The 22,624-nt window shown below is 47.2% G+C and overlaps 1 non-coding gene across 1 annotated transcript; it reads right to left on the minus strand.

The window, feature by feature from the left end:
• Positions 1 to 5,568: 5,568 nt before the first annotated feature.
• Positions 5,569 to 5,641, minus strand: TRNAF-GAA (transfer RNA phenylalanine (anticodon GAA)). The gene has a single exon. It is a non-coding gene; the product is annotated as a tRNA-Phe (tRNA).
• Between the last annotated feature and the right edge of the window lie 16,983 nt (positions 5,642 to 22,624).

A 22,624-nucleotide genomic window follows, 5' to 3' on the forward strand; every position in this document is an offset into this window, starting at 1 on the left:
TATATATGATTTGATCATATATATATGATCTGAAAAAGACATATGTCTGTCTCTTTCTTTCTGACTCATTTCACTCAACATGATACTTTCCATGTTGATCCACTTAAATGCAAATTTCATGACTTCAAAAACATAATTATTTTTAAAAGTTTGGAATAGACTCGAACATAATCTGTGACGGAACAGCAGCAGTTTTGTCACTTTGAGTCACAGCGTCCCTGCCTATTTCACACATCAACACTGACATTGCCCACGTTGACTTTCTCTTTTGGTGCAGTCAGTAACTGTCAGAAAAAAGTCTCCCCATTCCCCAGGCAGACTCTGGAGAGGAGATTCCCTGGCAGGCTGTGTTGGCTTGAGTCAGGACACTGCCTGTGCTGTGAAATTCTGGGTCCGGTACCCGACTTCACCTGTATGCTATCTCATCACTGAGGCCAGGCAGCTGCCCGCACCGTTCCAATGCAGGTCAAGTGCTAATAGTGGCCAGGCTCCCACTCTGTTTAAGGTCCCTCCCTCAAGTTCCAGGGCCCTAACGGCCCCTTCACCTTCTTTCCTGAACTATCAGCAGCAACAACTACAGCAAAATCACAACTCAGTGTTTTGGGGTTTTTTGCTTGTTTTGGTTTGAGGCCGACTGGCTGGAGTGATAGCACAGCGGGTAGGGCGTTTGCCTTGCACGCAGCCGAACCAGGTTTGATTCCTCCGCCCCTCTTGGAGAGCCCAGCAAACTACTGAGAGTATTCTGCCTGCACGGGCAGAGCCTGGCAAGCTCCCCATGATGTATTTGATTTGCCAGAAATAGTAGCAATAAGTCTTACAATGGTGGAGATGTTACTGGTGCCCGCTCGAGCAAATTGATGAGCAACAAGATGACAGTGACAGTGGTTTGAGGCTTTTTTTGGTTTTGTTTGGGGCCACACCAAGCAGTGTTCCTGGATCTGTAGTCAATAATTACTCCTAGTAGTACTCAGGGGACCATGCTGGATTCCAGGAATCAAACCTGGGTCACTTTTGTGCAAGGCAAATGGCCCTACCTGTTGTACTATGACTCCAGCCCACAGCGGTTTCTTTTCTTTTTGTCTGAAACCTAGTAGAATATGCCACTCTCATGGGAGGATAATTCTGAGTCAAAAGCAACTGAGAAGAAGCAGATGGAAGATTACCCAGCCCAGCCCCGTTTTCTAAAAGTATTCCCTCCCCCTGGGATGAATGGAGAACCATTAATCACCAGAGGCAAGGCTCCCCTTGGACCAGCCCATAAATAGCACTTGAGAAATTGGTACCACAAACTTTGCTACCTCCGCTTTTCACTATTTGTCACCCAAGACTGTCTTTTTTCTTTTGTTTTGTCACTTCCTACAGACTCATGGCTCTTTGTTAAAACGGAACATCAAGGGCTAAAGAAATAGTACAACTGGGAGGGCAATTGCTTTGCACACAGTCAGAGATGACCCAGGTTCAATCCCAGTACCTCATATGGCTCCTGAGCACAGGACCCAGAGTAAACCCTGAGCACCACCAAGTGTGGCCCCAAATCAAAACTAAAATGAAACATTAAGACCAAGTTCTCAACCACCCTCTGAGTTACTAATCCCAGAGCATTTTCATAAGTACACACAATGCACATGTTAATAATCCTCCCATTTCTCTTGTTAATCTTTTATTAGTCTAATTTGTAGGCACTCACCATAAGAAGTAAAGAGGGTTAGAGGGGAAAGTGGTTTGGTTTTTTTGTTTGTTTGTTTGTAGGTTTTTATTGATTAGGCTTTTTTTGGTTTTGGTTTTGGTTTTGCCTTCATGCCAATATTTGGCTTGTAGACCTTCTCAACACTGGCAAATCTATTCAACAGCAATGCTCACATTCCTGGTCTTGTCTAAGTCAAATTCTATCAGAAAATAAAGGTCAACATTGTGTTTTGTTGTGGGGCCACAGCTGGCCTGTGGTGCTCTGGGCTTACTCCTGGCTCAGTGATAAGGAATCACTCCCAGCAGGGTTCAGGGGTGCCATGGATCGAACCCAGCTGCATGCAGGGCGAGCAGTGCCCACTGCACTATGCTCTTGCCTCAAAGCCCAGTAGCTTATCACATGCCTCTCTTTATCTGACAAAACCTCTCCTGCCTTCAATCTAAACTATTTCTTCTTGTAGCATTTCCCTAGGAATTATGTACTCTGGAAAAACAAGACTCGAGCAACTTAGCTTTTATTGTTTATTTCCCAGAAATTTTAATTTATATCCCCTTGTTACTGTTTTTAGAATGAACCTTGCTTAATTGCAGTTTTTCTTTTTCAAACCTCATCTCTTAATCTAAGTTAATAAAATAGAATGAAACTTGAACATGGAACTCTAATACACCGGATGAAAGAACTACTGCTCTGTGACTCGGGTATTTTAATGCCTTTTGGAATTCTGCTGCTCTCTCACAAGAACACTCCTAGGTAGCATCTTTTTTTAGAGTAGATTAAACCAGGCCAACTACCTTCAAGTGTCACTGACAAGGTTAGCAGGGTTCCTTCGGCTGCCTATCAGAGCCCTGGCAGGTTCGGGACCCTCCAGAGAGGATAACTTTGGTGATCCATGCTCCCGTGAACTGGAGAGTCAATAAGCACAGAAGCAGAAGGGTTCTTCAAAAGGAAAGAGAGCATGGGGAACAGGCAGGAAGAGACCTGGGATCTGCCCTTCACCTGCTATGAAGATCAGGGACACCAAGTGGTGTCTCTCATTGGATGACCGACTCCAACACCGGAAGCTCACCATCCCCAGTTTTAATGGCCCACATTCTCGAAGCATAATAAAGAAGTGCTCACCCACCCACTTGTTGAAAAATCTATCACGTGACAGATAACATTACATGTAACAGGGGGCTGGAGCCAGCCCGGGTTTGATTCCCAGCATCCCATATGGTCCCCTGAGCACCACCAGGAGTAATTCCTGAGTGCAGAGCAGGAGTAACCCCTGTGCATCGCCGGGTGTGACCCCAAAACAATAAAAAATAAATTTAAAATCTGAATAGCTTCCCAGTATCGAGTTTCTGCTTACTCTGAAGATAGTGTGCAGAATAATTAGGAAAGAAACAGACTTGTAGCTCCCACTTTCACGTCATCTGAGAAATTCCTTAGGTGAACTGGGTTTCTTCCTAGAAGCTTTCCAAGGAGATTTGGGAAGAGGTTTCAGGCCTCCACCTCCCTCCCACCTGGTTACCTGGTCTGCAGCAGGGCATCTGGAAGTCAGCCAGAGTCTACACTCTAACCTGACTGTTCCTTCCCAGAAGAGCCTTTTCACCCCCTCAAGCAAAACAAATGACTCCAAACCTCCCCTGGGCACCCCGAGAGGCCTTGGGTAAAAAGGCCCATTAGAGGAACAGAAACCAACGTTAATAGGCTTCAAAATTGTTCCTGGTGGAAGAATTCTGCACCTCAGTGGTTTGCCTGTCTCTTGAGATGGGTCTTTCTGTGGCAAAAGCCAAAAGCCTCCCACCTTTGGGCTGGTGTAGGCTTCAGACACTTTTTCCCAGCACACATTACCAGGGCCCTCCCATCTTCCTCCCTGCTGCAGAATCACTGGAGGCCAGTGGGGATGCCAGCTGCCCACACAACCACCACCATCACCACTCCCCACCCACCCGGGTTCCTCTTGGGCTGCTCTGCGCGGGAGACAAAGAATGCTTCTAGCCAGTTCCAGGGGCTGAGGGGCCCACATGGGAATTAGCAGATCCCAACTCTAAAGTTATTCGGGTGCAAAGATTTTGATATAGGCGGGCAGGCAGATAGGGAAGGCCCCTCCCAAGGCGAGGGCAGTAAATTTCCTGGGAAGTAATAGCCCTGAGAGCCTCTTGCCCGCACCCCTGGCTGTCTTCCCGGGGCCCCTCGGAGGGGATGGGCTCCAGCTTCCCTCCCCACCCCAAGAAGAGCTCCCAGCTGAAGACCACCGGAACCTAGCTACAGCCATGCTCGAGATCCCTCTCCACACGTCCGGACAGGCCTCATGCATGAAGGTACCAGGCAGAGGAACCCAGGTGTGTGTAATCCCATCAATGGCCAACATCCAGAGAGAGATTTAAAAGCAAGCTCTCAGAAGATATTTTGTAGCGATATCTTGTAGCCTACTTCTCCCTCTGGGAGAAACTGGCAATCTTCTGAGAGCTTCCTGCCCACATGGGACAGCCTTGCAAGCTTCCCATGGTGTATTCATATGCTAAATCCAGTAACAAGCTGGATCCCATTCCCCTGACCCTGAAAGAGCCCCCAGTGCGACATCGTTGGGAGGGCCGAGTTGAGAGAGACTTCTAAGATCTCAGGGAAAGGACGAAATGAGAGGTTACTGAGCCCGCTCAAGAAATCGGTGAATAAGGGAATAAGGGGATTTTATGATCGTGAATAGCCCTAAGTTGTGAAAGCCAACCTTGCAGAAAACAGGAACTAAGGCCTGGTAAGACTTTCAAACCTGACCCGCAACAGACCCAGCAGAAACAAACGGCCAGGAAAGACATTTCAAAGACCATCAACCACTCCGAATCCTACCCACCTTGCCAACTTCCAGAGCAGGGGGCTTTTAGAAACCCCACAGGGGGGCAGGTTGGAGACCCCCTATGAAGGCCACCTTGAACAAAGGAAAGGCACCCACATGCCGCCCGAGCCCAGGTGCTGCTTGCACCCATGTGGCCGAGCCCATGTGATGCCTGAGCACCTGTGTCCCCGATATCTCCCCTCTAGGGATGCTTGCCTTCATGCTTTCATATCTAATACCGGGAATGTGCGTAGGGGCTCTCTCCGCCCTTGGAAAAGCCCAGGCTCTCGCGGAAGGGTTATTCTCCACACTCTCTCACTTTCTCTTCCTCCTTCCCCCTCCCCCAAATCCTCCAAATGAAATCTGCTTCACTTCACTGCCTGCCTACCCCTGACATACTTTCCTGCAAGGCGAGACAAGAACCTGGCAGTCCTGGGTTGCGGGGTGGCAGAGGAACATGGGGCCCTTCACCTGTGGGGTCCACCACATCAATTTCACCTCTGGGCACGGACCACCCCATTTCTGGGGGTGCATTTCATTAATTCCGAGCTCCCCCAACCCTCCCCGGGGCTCCACTCTTGCAAAAGACCGGAGGTGTTGGGGTGGGGGGGTTCACTAGTTTCCACAATAGGTTTCTTTGCGACCCCTACCCCCAAAATTCGAAGGTTTGGAGGAATAAGAACTTGGGGGTGTCGGGGAGTCTCCCTCGCCTCCAGGACAGGGGAAGTCTGCCGCTCCCGCTGCTTCTTCCCACCGGCAGGGGGCGCGCGCGGGTTCTGGGAGGCGCCACTTCCGGGTCTGGCCGGGGTGGGGCCGGGCTCCGCACGACGCACGCGCAGCCATCGCCGCGCCGCCGCCGCCGCCGCCGCACCGGAAGTGGGGACCGCACCGGAAGTAGCTGTGGCGTGTTGGCGCCGCTGCGTTTCTCCCAGGGGATCGGGGAAGCTCCCACCTCCGCCGCCTTCGGGTGCGCAGTTTTCACTGCCTTCTCGGCGGGTGACTGCCGGCGGGGGAGAGGCAGGGAAACTTAAACTCCTCCCTAAAAGGAAAAAAAAAAAAAGCCTGCCGAAACCCGGGATCGAACCAGGGACCTTTAGATCTTCAGTCTAACGCTCTCCCAACTGAGCTATTTCGGCGCCCGCTCCGCTGCCTCCAGCGTTGGCTTTCACTGCGCGCCTGGCGCCGCCCCCGCGGGCCTCCCTGCAGAGCCGCTGCCCCCGCGGCCGCCGAGCCCCCTCCCGGCCCCAGCTTGCAAACTTCGCCGCCTCCTTCGCTCCCTGAGCATCCGCTTCTCTCTCTCTCTCTTCCCGTCGCGGGAGTGGGCGCATCCCCGTGGACACGTTGGGGCTGGCGGCCGGCGGCCTCGTGCTGGTCCTGTGTGCCCCCAAGCCCCCCACCCCGGTGTTCCCAGCGGCGGCCGCAAGGTCCGGACGAGCACACTGGGGAGGATTCACCAGGTGTCTACACCGCCTGCCACGCCGAGGCCCCTGCAGCTCCCGTGGCGTGCCACGTCCAAGCAAGTCTGCGATGCAGAAACATTTTGACTTTAAAAAAAAAATGCATATTTTCTCTCCCACCCTACTCATTCGCTAACGGCACAGGTGATTTGTTGGCTTGTTCTTGAACCTCCCTTGGAACTGTGCAGTTCAAGAGGCTGTTTGGGGCCGGAGAGAGGAGGGTGGGATAGGGTGAAATGCAAAAAGTAAAATAAAATAATTTCAAATCAAATTTTTAAATTAAAAATTCAGAAACAGCAGGTCCAAGGTAAAGAGACTTACAGATGTGTCGCCCCTCTTAGTAACTCTGCAGGTAAAGGCTGGCATGGCTTTTAGTTCCCCTTGGAAACCGAATTGCGTTCAGTTCTTTAATTCCTATAGCCTGCCTGGATTCAAATGTATTAAATCTGATAATTTTCAAATGATTATTAAATCCTGATAACTTTGCAAAAATTCGGTGTCTATGAGAATATCTGTTTCTCCCCGAATAAGAAAGCTATTGAGAGGGTGACACTGTACAGGATGGGGAGGAGGGGAGGAGGTGAAGACGCTCCGTTTCCCTTCCTCAGTCACACCTAAGAGTACCCGGGGTCAGAGCAAAAACACAGTAGAGGCAATAATGTCCTGTTTCACACTCAAACATCATCAGATCCTTTGGGAAATTACAAGATCGTAGACTAGCACCCTAATCGACTATTGATGATAGAGCAACATTAATCATAGAGGGTCCTGTCACTGTCACTGTGATCCCCTTGCTCATCGATTTGTTTGAGCGGGCACCAGTAACATCTCTCATTGAGAGACTTACTGTTACTGTTTTTGGCATATCCGATACGCACGGGTAGCCTGCCAGGCTCTGCCGTGCGGGCTCGATACTCTCTCGATACTCTCGGTAGCTTGCCGGGCTCTCCGAGAGGGATAGAGGGTCCTATATTGGTATAATCAATATTTCATCATAGAGTTACACCATTGTAATAGTGATCATTTGTTACAGTTGGGGTTTTTATAAGGTGGTTGGTAAGAGAAAAAGTTAAGAAAGTAATAACCTCTTGTTTACATGGGAGAGACTCAGAAAAACAGCTTAGATGCCCTCTCAAATTCACAGGACAATGGGAAAGAGAAAAATCACGGTAAACAAAGGCAGGCCGGCTAAAGCTTTTGCTTTCTGAGTTGCTGAGGTCCTTATTGATTGCTTAGTGATTCCTCACAGAATCAGTGTTTAGCTGGATGCATGGAAAATGGGTTACACTCTGAAGGGAAATGGTTGCATGTAAATACCTTTATAGATAACCTCTGTCTTCAGACCGCTCCTTTGATACTCACCTAAGCCAAAAATATATTAGGTGGTAGACGATTTTTGCTCATATACTACACATCAGCCAAGAAACCCCCCATTGCCCTGGTGTTTCTGAGCTTACCAAATGCCCTTACATGTCTGCCAGCATCAAGAATGTAATCAAAGTAAAGAGAAAGTAAAGTGAAATTTATCAGCTACACAGGCAGGGTGAGGGGTGGCGTGGGGAGGCGGGGGAGGTTTACTGTGGTTCTTGGTGGTGGAATATGCGCACTGGTGAAGGGATGGGTGTTTGAGCATTGTGTAACTGAGACTTAAGCCTGAAAGCTTTGTAACTTTTCACATGGTGATTCAATGAAAAAAATAATAATAACAAAAAATTTTTAACTGTCCATTTACTCTATTGCTTTAAAATTTTTTTTGTTTTAATGCCTTCATTTTCAAAAATTAAAAAGGAAGAAACTGCCTCTGGAAATGGATATCTGTAGGATTACATAGCTTGAGGTAATTTAGGTTTATTGGGTTACTCCCATCACAGTGCTCCCATTCCTCTGTTTATTTGTACCTTCTTTCTTAGTGTTCTGTTGACTTGTAAATAATGTCTTTCTCTTCTCCTTGAGTCCTTTGCATAGTTTATTCAGAGCAAATCCTTTTTGTATGGACAAAGAAAGACATTTAATTGGCCTTGAATATTATTAATTCCCAGGCATCTGCTTTCTTGACTGTAGCCTTGGTTGCCCTCAGTTCCTAGCCCTCTAAAAGGCAGGGTCCCAACGGGGGACGAGACAGACCCAGGGCAAGTGGTAAGTTATGTGCTACCCTGGCATCGAGATGGGCCTGGCCAACTATAAGTTAAGAGTCTGATCATGGACAAGTGCTGTCATGATCTTAAAGTAATGACGAGACTAGGACCCTGCTAGGATAGGAAAGACTAATCTGGCCTGGGCAAGCTACCGACAGTATCCCGCCCACATGACAGAGCCTGGCAAGCTGCCTGTGGCATATTCAATATACCAAAAACAGTAACAATAGGTCTCGTTCCCCTGACCCTGTAAGAGCCTCCAATCGTTGGGAAAGACGTGTAAGGAGAGGCTGCTAAAATCTCAGGGCTGAGTATAATAGAGACGTTACTGGTGCCTGCTCAAGTAAAGCAAGGAACAACCAGACCCAAGACCAAGTGTCTTGGTCTTAGAAAGTGAAAATCTATCTATACACATCACAGAATAGATGATTTAAAAACAAACAAATAAACAAAAACTGGCATCAAATGAGGATACGGATGTTGAAGAAGTCTCCATGTTGAAAAGAAATTTTGCGTAGGCTGCAGATCAGTCTTCCAAATTAGCCCAAGGATTTTAGCCAACTCTTGTCTTAATTACCTGTGATAACGATGAAAGCTAATTATGAGAACTAGAAGATCTAATAATAATAAAACAAGAGAATACATTGTATATAGTTCTAGCATCTAGTAAATGTCTGGGGCTGCAGTCACGTGATAAGCCATCTTTTCCCTCTATTCCTGGGACTCCACTATATAGAAATATGGTGCTTACTTTTATTTGCCTCAAATAAATGGTTCAAACCATTCAAACTGGTTCAAACTCTTATTTCTCAGTGTTGGAAAATAAGGAGGACAGCAGAAGCCAGAGGGTCCAGTTTGAAGATGTTCCCATGGCCAACTACGAAACAATTTATTTGGGATTCAAAATAAGGAGAGGAATAAATTATGTGCCTTTATTGAGGGGGTGGGGTTGCTTCTTGGGCCACACCTGGCAGTACTCAAAGGATACTCCTGGCAGGGACCATATGGGATGCAGGTGATGGATCCCAGCTTGGTTGTGTGCAAAGCAAGGACCCTTCCTGCTCTACTGTCACTCTGGCCCTTTTGAATTAAAGGAAAGCTCATGAGTACCTGAATAGAGGGGAAGGAATTGAGGGTTCTGGCTTCCGGGTGAATTATTCTTGACAACTGATAAACGCAAAGGGCTGGTGGCACTGGAAAACACCCATTTTCCATGCATCCAGCTAAACGCTGATTCTGTGAGGAATCATCAAGGAATCGAGCTAAGTCTGGGGGAAAATGATATGACGAGAAGGATCATAGCATGGCCTGAAGGTGTCTCTCCCTAAATCGCTTAATAGTTCCCAGGGAGAAACTGCGCACTGCCTTGATCTGGTCACCAGGATCATTATCACCAATGACGGACACTCAGACATCATGTCTCTCCCCATGTGACTCTAGAAAGGACACAAGGTCACTTCTATCGTAGCCCAACCAGTGATGCAGAACCTGCATTCAATCATGGGACCCCATTAGATTAAATAGAACGACCCTTCTAGAAAATGACAGGCGTGTAGTCTTCAAAACCATGAAGGTCATGAAGACCAGGAGGAGTGGAGTGAGGAACTGTTCCAGGTGGAAGGAGGGTGAGGAGGTGTGACAGCAAGTGCAATCTGTGGTCCTGGGCTGGATCCTATGTGGAATGGGATGACTTAAGGGCAGCTGTCTGTTTTAAATCAGTGCCGGGGAATGAGCTCAGAGCACGTCTAAGGCATGTGTTCTACTACTGGAGCCACATCCCCAGTCCCAGTTTAAAGGTGATTCTTAGTGGAAGAACCTGGTACATGAGCTATAGATTGTACAGCATTGTAAACGTTGTAAAAGCGTTGTAACTCTGTAAAACTCCTTTATTGGAACTGTAATTGAGAAAATATTGGGGTCAGAGCAATAGTACAGCAGGAAGGGCTTACACATGGCCAACCTGTGCAATTGGATGTTCAATCTCCGACATCCAATATGGTCCCCTTAGTATTTCCTGGAGTAATCCTGAGTACAGAGCCAGGGATGGCCCAAACTTAAGGAGGAGGAGGAGGAGGAGGAGGAGGAGGAGAAGAAATGGAAGGAAGGAAGGAAGGAAGGAAGGAAGGAAGGAAGGAAGGAAGGAAGGAAGGAAGGAAGGAAGGAAGGAAGGAAGGAAGGAAGGAAGGAAGGAAGGAAGGAAGGAAGGAGAAAATATTGTGGCTGTAGAGATAGATAGCACATAAAGAACTTGTTGACCCACCAGGTGTGATCACTGAGCACAGAGTCAGGAGTAAGCCTGAGCTCCACTTTTGGGTGTGGCCCCCATAACCAATAATAATTTTTAAAATAATAATATTGTATTTGGAAGTATTAAAGAGCTATATCTGCAATGTATGCTCAAAAGATTTAAAGAATATATAACTCACGTACAGAAGCACAGAATTTGAAACGTGTATGGAGAGAACATTAAAAGTGTGAATCTGAGTAAAAGATACGTGGGCCTTCTTTGTAGCTTTTCTGAAAATTAGAAATAGAAAAGAAATTAGCTACCAGGAAACTGAGGACACTGTAAGCAACCTGCTCAAGGGGATTGTCCTTACTGGACTCCCTGTCCTAATTCACACAACAGAACCGTGCTTTTGGAGGCTGGGAAATCCAGGGTCAAGGGACCAGCAGATTACCTTCCTGTTGAGTCCTCTGTTCCCTGCCTACAGAGGTAATCGCACCCTGAGCTCACAGGGCCTTCCTTGGTATGTGTGCGTGGGAAATTTTTCCTTTCTTTTATAAAGCCACCAATCATATGGGATTAAGACCCCACCCTTATGGCCTTTATTACCTTCTAAAACCCTAACTCTAAGTATAGTCACACTTAGGGGTCAGGGCTTCTACATAGGCATGGATTGTTGGGAGCAGAGAGAGAAAGAGAGAGAGAGAGAGAGAGAGAGAGAGAGAGAGAGAGAGAGAGAGAAGTGAAGTCATAGTATTTACATATTAACTTGGTGCACAATTGTAGATAGGATTGTTTCCACCTGTAGATAGGATTCATTAGCCTGCCACCATGAAACTTTGTTTTTTCTGTTTTTCAAGAAAGACCCTAATTTCCATTAAAACTTGACTGGAGAGTCTAAATCCAGAGCTGGAATCCAGGGTTCTTACAGGGCAGTTTCTCCATCCAGATGTATTCTGTTCAGCACATCTATGCATTTTGAAATTCTCTGAGAAATGAAAAGACCTTTGCCTGATGCTTAGAGTGTTCGTTTTCTTATTTGTCTAGATCCGAAAGTTGTAACTTATGGGAGAAATAGGAAAAAAAAGTTAATAGATTTCACTTATCGTAGATGGGCTGACTCAAAAGTAGTTACAATGTTGTTAAAGTTATTACACCACAAGTCAGTGAAGGCCGTATTGTTTTGTGTTTTTGTTGAATCACACACATCGGTATCAAGCCTCTGGGGATACAAAGCAGGCCAGAAACAATTAAGTTAATTATACTCAAGAACAACCCACCAAGCGTTTCGTGGGTTCTAATCCAATCCTCCCACATTCCGCCAGCAAACCCAATAGCCATGTGGATTTTGCCCAATGCCCTAAAGGTCAGGAAACTTGGATCTGGAGCTTGAGCCTCAGAGACAAGGGCTTCTTTGAAATACTTGTCATCGTAATTGCTTGTCTCTCCTTTTTGATGATGGGGCAGGGGGCGGGGAGGGGGCAAGCCTCCCTCCCTCTTTCTGCATCCCTTCCAAACATGTCCCCACCCTCACCCCTCTTCTATGGAACAATTATGGGGTGAAGCCTGATTATACGCACAAAGGGGGGAAAAGATGAAATAAACTTAACACCAGAATTTCCTAAATTGTTTTTGTTCGGGGGCCACACGTGGCAGTGTTCAGGGCTTTCTCCTGGCTCTGAGCTCAGAGGTTACTTCTGGCAGGGCTCAGGGACCAGACGTGGTGCCAGGGATTGAACTTGGGTCAGCTGCCTGCAAGGGGAGAGCCTTGCCCGCTGTACTCTCGCTCCAACACCAGAGATTCCTGTCACTGTATCACTGTCATCCCGTTGTTCATCGATTTACTCAAGCAGGCACCAGTAACGTCTCCATTCATCCCAGTCCTGAGATTTTAGCAGCCTCTCCTTACTCATTTTTCCCAATGATTGGAGGCTCTTTTCAGAGTCAGGGGAATGAGACCTGTTATTGTTACTATATTTGGCATGTGGAATACACCATGGGGAGCTTGCCAGGCTCTTCCGTGATCTTCCCTAGTACAGGAGTAATCCCAGAGCACCACCCAAAATCCAGAACACACAGCTGGAATGATTATTACAGCAGAAGGCCATCTGCCTTGCACATGGCTGACTGAGGTTCAATTCCTGGCATCCTGTGATTCCTCTGGTCTGGACCTGGCACTTGAAAAGGCTTGTCATTGCCTATACTGTGTGACCTGCAAATCCAAATGAGATTCCTAAATTCTTAATAACTGAAGATATGGTGGAGGAGGGGAGCAGCAGAGATAAATGCCTTCACCCCTTCTCTACCCAGTGAAGATTCAGGAGCCCTGTTCAGTGGCCTCAGGAAATGGAGGCAGGAAGCAGGAGTACCTGTGTCCTTTGGCCCTGCCTCCCCTCTTCCCCCTGAACCTCCCAGGTGCCCAACTTTCTTTCACTCTCTAGTTTTTCCTTGTGTCCTTCCTTCCCCATCTCCCTGCCCCAGCCCTGGCCTGACCCTCCTGGTGCTTCCTTGGGAGCCTTCGGCATTCCTCCTCCTCTCTCCCTGTCCTCCTGACACACAGAACTCTCCATGGATGTGGCTAAATGGGTGATGTGTTCTAGGAAAGGGGAGGTGGAGCAAAAGGAATTCTCCTTCACCGCTGGTGGGAATGTTGTCTGCTTCAACCCCCTGTGGAACACAGTACGGAGATTTCTCTGAAAAGTAAAAGTAGAATCACCGGAGGACCCAGCAATTCCAGTTCAGGGGATAGACTTCCCAGGATGCAAAACTATTCATTCAAAAAAACATAACCACTCCACTGTTCAATTGCAGCACTTAGCCCTATGGCTAGGTATGAAATCAATGTAGGCGTGCAACAACAGGTGTGTGGACAATGGAGGTGTGGTATATACACAATGGAATGCTACTCAGCTACAAGGAAGGATGAAATCATGCAATTCGTTGCAATTTTGAAGGGACTGGAGGACATCATGTTGAGTGAAGCACGACAGACAAAGAAAGATAATTACCAGAAGCTATTTATCTGTGGTATACAGAGTAACAGGGCAAGGGCAAGCAAGGCCTCAAAGGGCATCCTTGGATTACCCTGGAACCTGGGCTATAGAACTGAGGATAGAGAAGGGAAAAGTCTGAAGGGAGGAAAGGAAGAGAGAGGTAGAAGGTAAGAGCCAGGGACCCGGAGCTTTGAAGACACTGGTGGTGTCGAGGTGTTCTGTAACTACATAATCTGGACCATTGAACAAATACAATCATAAGTATGATACGTACATATAAGCAAACTTAAAATTGTGTCTTCAAGGAGGCAGGCTGAGGTATGGGAGGGTAGGTGGAGACACAACGGAGGGAAGGAGACACTGGTGATGAAAGAGATGTAGGAAAACTATATACCTGAAACCCAACTCTGAATAATACTGCAAATAATGATCCTAAATTTTAAAAAGATCAAAATACACACAAAGGAAGAACTGAACAGAAGAGAGAGACTTTACTGGCAGCAAAATAACTTCAGTTGGGGAAGGCTGGCCACAAGCATGGGCTGAGAGAAAGAGAGAGAAAGAGAGGAAGAGAGAGAGAAAGAGAGAGAGAGAGAGAGAGAGAGAGAGAGAATATAGGGATCTGATTGTATGTCCAGCAGAGCTAGAGTGACATCACATCTTATACATATTGCAGCAGTTTTTTAGGAAACATGCATATCCATGGGGTAGAATAGTGAGTACGTGTAACTGAGGGGCATACAAAGAACATATACCACATGTATCATCAAAATGTCAGTGAAACCTCAGTGGAGGTGATGAAAACCAAGAAGGCTAGGGGACCAAACAGGCCCTACTCCGTCTCTACTAGCTGCTACTGTCTGCCCAGGAGTCAGGCGTCTTGATCAGTGCCAAGGTGTTCCTGAGGTTCCATTTTGCCCCAGTCGGAGGCAGGGGAGAGTTCAAAGGCTGGAGCACACATTCTGCATGCAGGAAGTCTGAGTTACACACTAGAGCACCAGTTTTGGGTGAAGCCCCCAAAGCAACACTATCACTATCTGTAGGATAACATAGCCTCAGGTAGTTTAGGTTTATTGGGTTACTCCCATCACAGTGCTGCCATTCCTCTTTATTTGTAGCTTCTTTCTTAGTGTTCTGCTGACTTGTAAATATTGGTTTTCTCTTCTCCTTGAGTCCTTTGCATAGTTTATTCAGAGCAAAGTCCTTTTTGTATGGACACGGGAAGACTTAGCATAATGCTATGCTTTTGTAACCTGGGAGTCATTTGACTCTACATGATATTTTCCCCCTGGGCATCTGTTCTCTCGACCTAAGCTTCAGCTGCCCTTACTTCCTAGCACCCCCAAAATCAGGGTCCCAGCGAGGGACAAGACGAACCCAGGGCAAGTGGTGAGTTGTGTGCTACCCTGGCATCGAGATGGGCCTGGCCAAAGTGCCTAATGCTTAACTATAAGTTAAGAGCTTGGTCATGGACAAATGCTGTCATGATCCAAACAGTGATAACTAGATTTGGACCCTGCTAGGGTTAGGAATGATTAATCTGGCCTGAGTGCTGTGGTCTGAGTCTGTGGCAAGATGTTGCCAGGAGAGCTGCCTTGCAAGCCTCTATGTATCTCTTGCTATGTCCATACAAAAATAACTAGGATTAAGATGTTAATAAGTGTTTGGACTAAGGAGAGGAGAAAAACACCTTAAGAGTCAGCAAGGGCTTTGGAATGCCCTTATGTAGTATTGCCTTTGAACCTGATGGCCCTCAGGAAGGGCTTTCTTATGTTGATTTTGCTACCTGGCTGTGTGTAGCCTAGGGGCAAGGGCGAGAGAAAAAGGGAGTAGAGAGACAGGAGAATCCAGAAGGCTTGTAGATCCAGGGAGAGGACGGAGCTGGGAGTACGGGAGATGAGAAAGATGGAAGATTGAATAAACGGTAACTAATCAGCAACCAGCTTGGTCCTCGTTCTTCCTTCACCTGTCCTTGACCACCGGCCGACCCTATCCAGCCCATACACAGCGATTCCAGAGCACCGAACTCGGGCAGTGAGACAGAGCCGCCCGGAGAGCCCAAGAGTGCACATTCCCGTCGGCGTGCCTTAGTTTTTTACAACTATCACTATCACTATCATCCCGTTGATCCTCGATTTGCTCAAGTGGGCCCAGTAACATCTCCATTCGTCCTAGCCCTGAGATTTTAGCAGCCTCTCTTTACTCGTCCTTCCCAACGGTGTCGCATTAGAGGCTCTTTCAGGGTCAGGAGAATAAGACCCATCATTGTTACTGTATTTGGGATATGAATATGCCACGGGGAGCTTGCCAGCATGGGAGAGCCTGGAAAACCAACACTATAGAATAAAATCCCCCATGTACACAAAGACTTTTGGTTTGGGGTTTTTTCCCCCCTTTTTAATCATTTTTATTTTTGGTCCATACCCAGCAGTGCTAAGGGCTTACTCCTGGCTCTTTGCTCAAGGGTCACCCTTGGCAGGGTTCAGGGACCATATGTGGTGTCAGAGATCAAACCTGCATCAAATTTGTGCAAGGAGAGAACCTTACCTGCTGTACTATCTCTCTGGCTCCTGACTTTTGATTTGAAAATAATAAAGCTGGACTCCACCGCATCAGACTAAGCTCCACCGAGATCTAACCATCTGAAAACTTCAGGTACCCAGGTGTTATAGGCTGAAAACTCCAGGCCTTTTCGGAATTGGGATGTACTTCCTCTCTGTACTTTCTGGCAGCCACAATTACGACCCATCCTACCACCATGTAAGCTCATCTCCCGGCTTTGTTCCAGTGACTTATAAATAAATCTGGAAAGAGATGAACTAACCACAAAACTTTCCTGACACTGCACCTGGCTGAGACCCCTGGGGCAATTTCAGAATGGGGACGGGCCAGCTCCTGACCTACTGAAGCCCCAGCAGCCACAGTGACACCCCAAAGTCACTGCCATACCTCAGGCCGGACTGCTCAGTTAAATACTCTGGAGTTTCTAGAATGACATCTCCAAACTCTACAACACTGACATCCTAGTAGGAGCACACCAGGTTAGATGAGATGGAATGTAGGAGCCAACTAACAATCTCGACTAACAAAAATATGAACATAGAAGGCTTAACTTGCAACAGCAGCTTAGTAAACTCTCAGACAGGGACTCGTGTTCCCATGGTGAGATGCGACTTTCACAAATTTTCTTCTACAGAAATATTTGTTGGTCATTCTGTTGGTCATTTAGTGGTAGGAAGCAATATAAAATAAGTTACGGTGGGCCTGCTATGAGGGCAGACTTGAGAGGTGGCTGGGAAAATGGGGACAGTGTTGGGGGGAAGGTCACGGTGATGGTGGGCTTGGTGCTAGGATATTGAATACTTGTGGTAAATCATCATGAAACTCTATTTAAACCCTAGTGTGTAAATAAAGTTGGGTCGGGGGAGAAGAAATGTAATGAGTCACCTTTACTGAAAAATAAAACAATTAAATGAAATAATGCTCTTTCTTTCAAGCAGGTTTGCTCTAAGTAGCTACAGTTTCCAAACCTTACAGACAATTTCAATGTGATTTATAACAAACTCCTTCATTATACAAGGTCAACCTAATAATCTCTCATGACATATGTTGGGGATGAAAATGTCTTTCTTGTCTTTTATTCTTAACTTTTAATTTCCTGTTTGAATCGAGCTTTTAGATTTGACCTTCACAATTACTAAGGAAAATCAGATTGCAGTAATTAGAATACAGCAGGAATGCCATCTACAACTATGGTTTGATTAGCCCATTAACTTAGGCAGACACAATTTCAACTCCTGAGAATTTTAACTGATTTCATTTTAGCTCTCTGGTACACTCTTCTTGTTTTGTGAGAGGTGAAATGTTTCCTGTGTAAGTCAGAGCTGGCACACTCATCGAGAATGTTCTAACAGCAAAAGGACAAACCTCCATTTGTGTTAGATTAACCTAAGGGGAATGTGTGTTGTCTAAATATTAATACATGGGATTGTCATTTGTTATGTCACATCCAAATAGCTAAAAGGAGCATTTTTACTCTGGGGGCTGTTTTTCCAAGGCAAGGAAAGATGGTTTTATATTTTTACCTAAGTTAGCACGCACACACACACACACATACACACACACACACTCACATACAAAAATAAAATTCCAAAACCATTCACCAAAGTTTTAAAATTTGCTAGAAAGAGGGAGACCTATTCAAAAACCTCTTTAGCTTTCTTTATTTGACACTTCACATCTCTATAATTATTTTCCCTTTGGGGGCAATGTGCTATGTTGCTCAGGGGCTACTCCCAGCGGTACTGTGGTGCCAAGTTCAAAGCCAGAGCTCCCACATTTGAGGCATGTGCTCCCCTCCCAGATAGGAAAGAGTAAACCATGTGAGGACATGGAATGAATGGGATCATCCCAATTGCATATGTGGGAGGGACCTGGGGAATAGCTTCATATAGGACAATGGTTCTCAACCCAGAGGACCATTGATGACGACTGGAGGTTTTGGTGGTGGGGGAGGGTGTTTCTTAATATTGATGGCAGAGGAGTCCTGGGATGCTATGAAACGTAAAATGCAGAAAACAAATCACCATCCCCCGTCCACAACTTAGCGAACCACCAGACAGATCCCAATTTGGGAGAATAGGCCAAAGAGAAGACACATACCAGGATGAGAGAAGGTGGAATAGCTAAAGTCCAAGGAAGAACTGGAACATCGTGTGAACTGGGCTGTAATGCTGCCCAGGGAAAGGAAGACATCTGACTCTTAGCGGCCACATTTGGGAAGTCACCGATGGCTACAGTGAAAACTGACTCAGCAAGGGGGGCAACCTCTCCACTCCTGAGCTTTTATCTGTGTGAGGCCGAGAAAGAACCTCATATGCGCCATGAAGGCTACACTTCAGCAAAACAAGCAGCAGGTTCAAGTTTCTGCTCCCCCCCCCCCCGCCTCCTCCCCACACACAGAGAATTCCCTGAAACTGTCGTCCTTGGCCAAAGTTGGAAATCCCCTAGACGTCCCTAACCAGTCCTATGATAAGTAGGATATTTCTGGGCATAGCAGGTAGGCATGACCAATTAGTTTGCAAATTGTGACTGCTTCATCACAATTCTTGGGAAGACCCGCCAACTGTAACCAACAACCATGCCATCTTTGCTTATGCAATGATTGGCGATATAATGGTCCCTGAACTAGGGTTGGGGTCCTTGTCAAGACTTCACTGCAAATGAGTTAGAAAGAGAGGGAGAGACATAGAAGGACTGCACCCATTTGTGGAATATAAAATAACATAATATGAGACAGACACCTAATGAAAGTAGACACGGCCAGGAATATTGCCCCATAATTGGAAGCCTGTCTCATGAGCTGGGGGAGAAGGCAGCTGGAATAGAGAAGGGATCACTAAGTCAATGATGGTTGGAGGAATCGGTCGGGATGGGAGATGTGTGCTGAAAGTAGGTAAAGGACCAAAAGTGATAGCCTCTTCGCTATCAGTATCTGTATTGCAAACCATAATGCCCAAAAGTAGAGAGAGAGAGTATGGGGGAAATTGTCTGCCACGGAGGGTGGGAAAGGAGGGGTATACTGGGACATTGGTGGTGGAGAATGTGCATTGGTGGAAGGATGGGTGTTTCATCATTGTATGATCGAAACCTAAACATGAAAGCTTGCAACTTTATCTCGAGGTGATTCAATAATAAAAAAAAATTTTTTTAAAAGACTCCACTGCACTGGATGAGGCTTGGACCCTAACTTGAACTAGCAATAAAGGCTCCTTTGCTCTTGTGTTCTCACTTGTGGAACTGGTCTCTCTGCAAATGGGAAACCCCAAACCAGGGTATAACATATCGAGTGAACGTTAATATACTCAGAAATGTTCATTCATTCATCACTACTCACAGTGGCCAAGAGAGAGGAACAACCTAAGCGCCCACTGAGAGATGATCGGGCAGACAGGAATCTAGGTACACAGGGGACTGGAGTCGGCTCGACACAGGTGGAGCCCTGCTCGGCGGGGTTTCATGGGCAGACCTTAAGGAGCTGCGCTAAGTGAAATAAGGCAGACGGAGAAAGACAAAGGCTGACGAATGTCACTCAGATGTGAAAACAAAACAAATGACCCAACAGTCCCTCCCCACAACCCCCAGATCCTTTGATTCAGACAACAGGATAGTGGTTACCAGTGTGACAGGGGGTCGGGGAGGTGGCAAGTGAACTGGATAAAGGGGGTCGATTACTTGGTGGTGAATGGGAAGTCAACTTTTGGTGGGGTGCCTAGCATGGTCTATGTGGGTGTCAGATTGTACTGCTGCACAAACGCTAAGGAAGGGACCAAATTAAAGCAAACACCTGGACCTCGAAGGCAGTGTGGAGGGAATCAGAGGGATGGGGGTGGGAGCAAACGTACATTTCTAAAGGTATGAACTGCACTCCTTAAAGAACAGGCTTATAAACCAATGCTGCCTCAATGAAACCAAATACAAGCATATGGAATGTACACCTGAATCCTATGTTTTGTTATAGAAACTATTATCTTGATTCAACAAAAATAAAGTATATTGATTCAACAACAACAACAAGAATGTATTGGAGGGCAAGGAGGATTAGTCTGTGGTTGGAAGCCGGCCTCAGTGCTGGGGGAGAAGGCAACTGGGGTAGAGAAGGGCCATTATGACTAAGACCGTTGGAAACGATTCCTCTGGATAGGAACTGTGTGCGGACACTAGGTAAAAGAACAAACACGATAATCTCTCAGTATCTGAGTTGCAGATCTTAGTGCTCAGAAGGAGGGATGGCGGGAGGGGACATTGGTGGTGGGAAACGGACACTGGTGGAGGGATGGGTGTTGGATAATGGTATGACTGAAACCTGATCATGATCAGCTTTATAACTGTGTACCTCGCAGTGACTCCATTGAAAAAAATATATATAAACCCCAAACAAAAACAAAGGAAAAGAGTGTATTGGTTGATAGAGGAAGAAGAGAGGAAAGAACAATTGTTGTTCAGGGCATGGAGGCACTTGCTTCCTCTCACTTTCCAGTGGATGAAAAAGAAAAACCAGGGCTGGAGTGATAGCACAGCGGGTAGGGCATTTGCCTTCCATGTGACCGACCCAGGTTCAATTCCCAGCATCCCATATGGTCCCCTGAGTACCACCAGGAGTAATTCCCTCTTTTTTTTTTTTTTTGTTTTTGGGTCACACCCTGCGATGCACAAGGGTTACTCCTGGCTCTTACACTCAGGAATTACTCCTGGCGGTGCTCGGGGGACCATATGGGATGCTGGGATTTGAACCTGGGTTGGCCACATGAAATGCAAATGCCCTACCCCCTGTGCTATTGCTCCAGCCCCCAGGAGTAATTCCTGAGCGCAGAGCCAGGAGTAACCCCTGTGCATTGCCGGGTGTGACCCAAAAAGAAAAAGAAAAACCAACACAGAATTTCAGTGATGCCTCGGACTCTGCCTGAGCAGAGCAGTACCCTGCCCTCTGGGACCCCTGGTGCCATAGACCATAACTGCAACAAACGGGTGTTGCGCTGATCCTAAAGAGTTGTCTGAGGGCTAGAGACATTGTACACGGCAGGTGTCTCAAGTCTTGAGAAGACCCCCAGAGTCCCGCTGTGTGGGGACGTCCTGAATGAAAAATAAGACAATATACTTCACATGGACAAGCTGACATGTTTGAACAAAGTACTCACCTATGATACCATCACCACAACCAAGGGACTGAATATAGCCAGTGGGACCAGGGAGGTAACATACAGGAGGGAGAGCATTTGCCTTGCATGAGCCTGACCCGGGTTCAATCTTTGGCACTGAGCTAGGAGTAAGACCTGAGCACCATGCTGGCCCCCATCCTAACTAATATAAATCTAACTTTACCTCTCACAGTTTCCTTAAATCCCTTTGCTTGAAAGTGTTAAACAATCCTGGGGGCTGGAGTGATAGCACAGCGGGTAGGGTGTTTGCCTTGCACGTAGCCGGCCCGGGTTCGAATCCCAGCATCCCATATGGTCCCCTGAGCACCTCCAGGAGTAATTCCTGAGTGCAGAGCCAGGAGTAACCCCTGTGCATCACCGGGTGTGACCCAAAAAGAAAGTGTTAAACAATCCTTTTTAAATAGTTAAATAATGAGTTGAATAAAGTACATTCAAAAAAAGAAAAGTGTAGGATAACATAGCTTCTGGTAGTTTAGGTTAATTGGGTTATTCCCATCACAGTGCTCCCATTCCTTTGTGTTTATTTGTAACTTCTTTCTTTGTGTTCTGTTGACTTGTAAATATTGGTTTTCTCTTCTCCTTTGCATAGTTTATTCAGAGCCATGTCCTTTTGTATGGGCACAGGAAGACTGTAGCAAATGCTATGCTTTTGTAACCTGGGAGTCATTTGACTCTACATGATATTTTCCTCCTGGGCATCTGTTCTCTCCACCTAAGCCTCAGCTGCCCTTACTTCCTAGCACCCCCAAAAGCAGTGTCCCGACGAGGGGATGGACCCAGGGCAAGTGGTGAGTTGTGTGCTACCCTGGCACCGAGATGGGCTTGGCCAAAGCGCCTAACGCTTAACTATAAGTTAAGAGCTTGGTCATGGACAGATGCTGTCACGATCCAAAAAGTAGTAACTAGATTCGGACCCTGCTCTGAGAAGTATTTCCTTCCCGACCAGGCCAGCCCAGGGGAGCGCACGTCAGCCATGCTCGCCCCAGCTCTCCTCCTCCAGCCTCCGCAGCCTCAGCCTCGCTCTGGGCCCAGCTGGGGGCCTTCAGACTGGCCCGAGGCCTCCTTTGGGCTCCAGTGGGCCTTGGGCTCCAGTGGGCCTTGGAGCACTGTTGGGCCATTCCTCTCACTGCGTGGGTCTGATGTCCTCTGCCCACTCCCCCTCCCCAAGGCCACCCTCTGCCCTCTCCCCCTCCCCAAGGCCCGCCCTCTGCCCTCCCACACTGTGGCCACCAGGCACGCCCTGCCCTCTGCCCATCTCTGCACTCGGCTGCCCTGGCTGCCCTGACTCGGCCCTGTAGTCCCACAGCAGAGCACCAGCCCTCACTCCAGCCCCTCCCTCGGTGACACAGACCTGGCCACGTCATCGCAAAGTCAAGAATGAGAAATACACAGGGCCAGGGCGATAGTCCAGCGGGCAGAGCATTCATTCACCCCGCACGCTCCCACCCGGGTTCAATCCCTGGCATTTCATAGGGCACCCTCGGCACCACCAGGGGTGATTCCTGAGTGCAGAGCCAGGAGTAACCCCTGGGCACCGTGGGGTGTGGCCCCCAAACCAACAATAAAGAAAGAATGAAAAAAATACAGAA

The sequence above is a fragment of the Sorex araneus genome, chromosome 1, assembly GCF_027595985.1.
Source record: "Sorex araneus isolate mSorAra2 chromosome 1, mSorAra2.pri, whole genome shotgun sequence".
Lineage (NCBI taxonomy): Eukaryota > Metazoa > Chordata > Mammalia > Eulipotyphla > Soricidae > Sorex > Sorex araneus.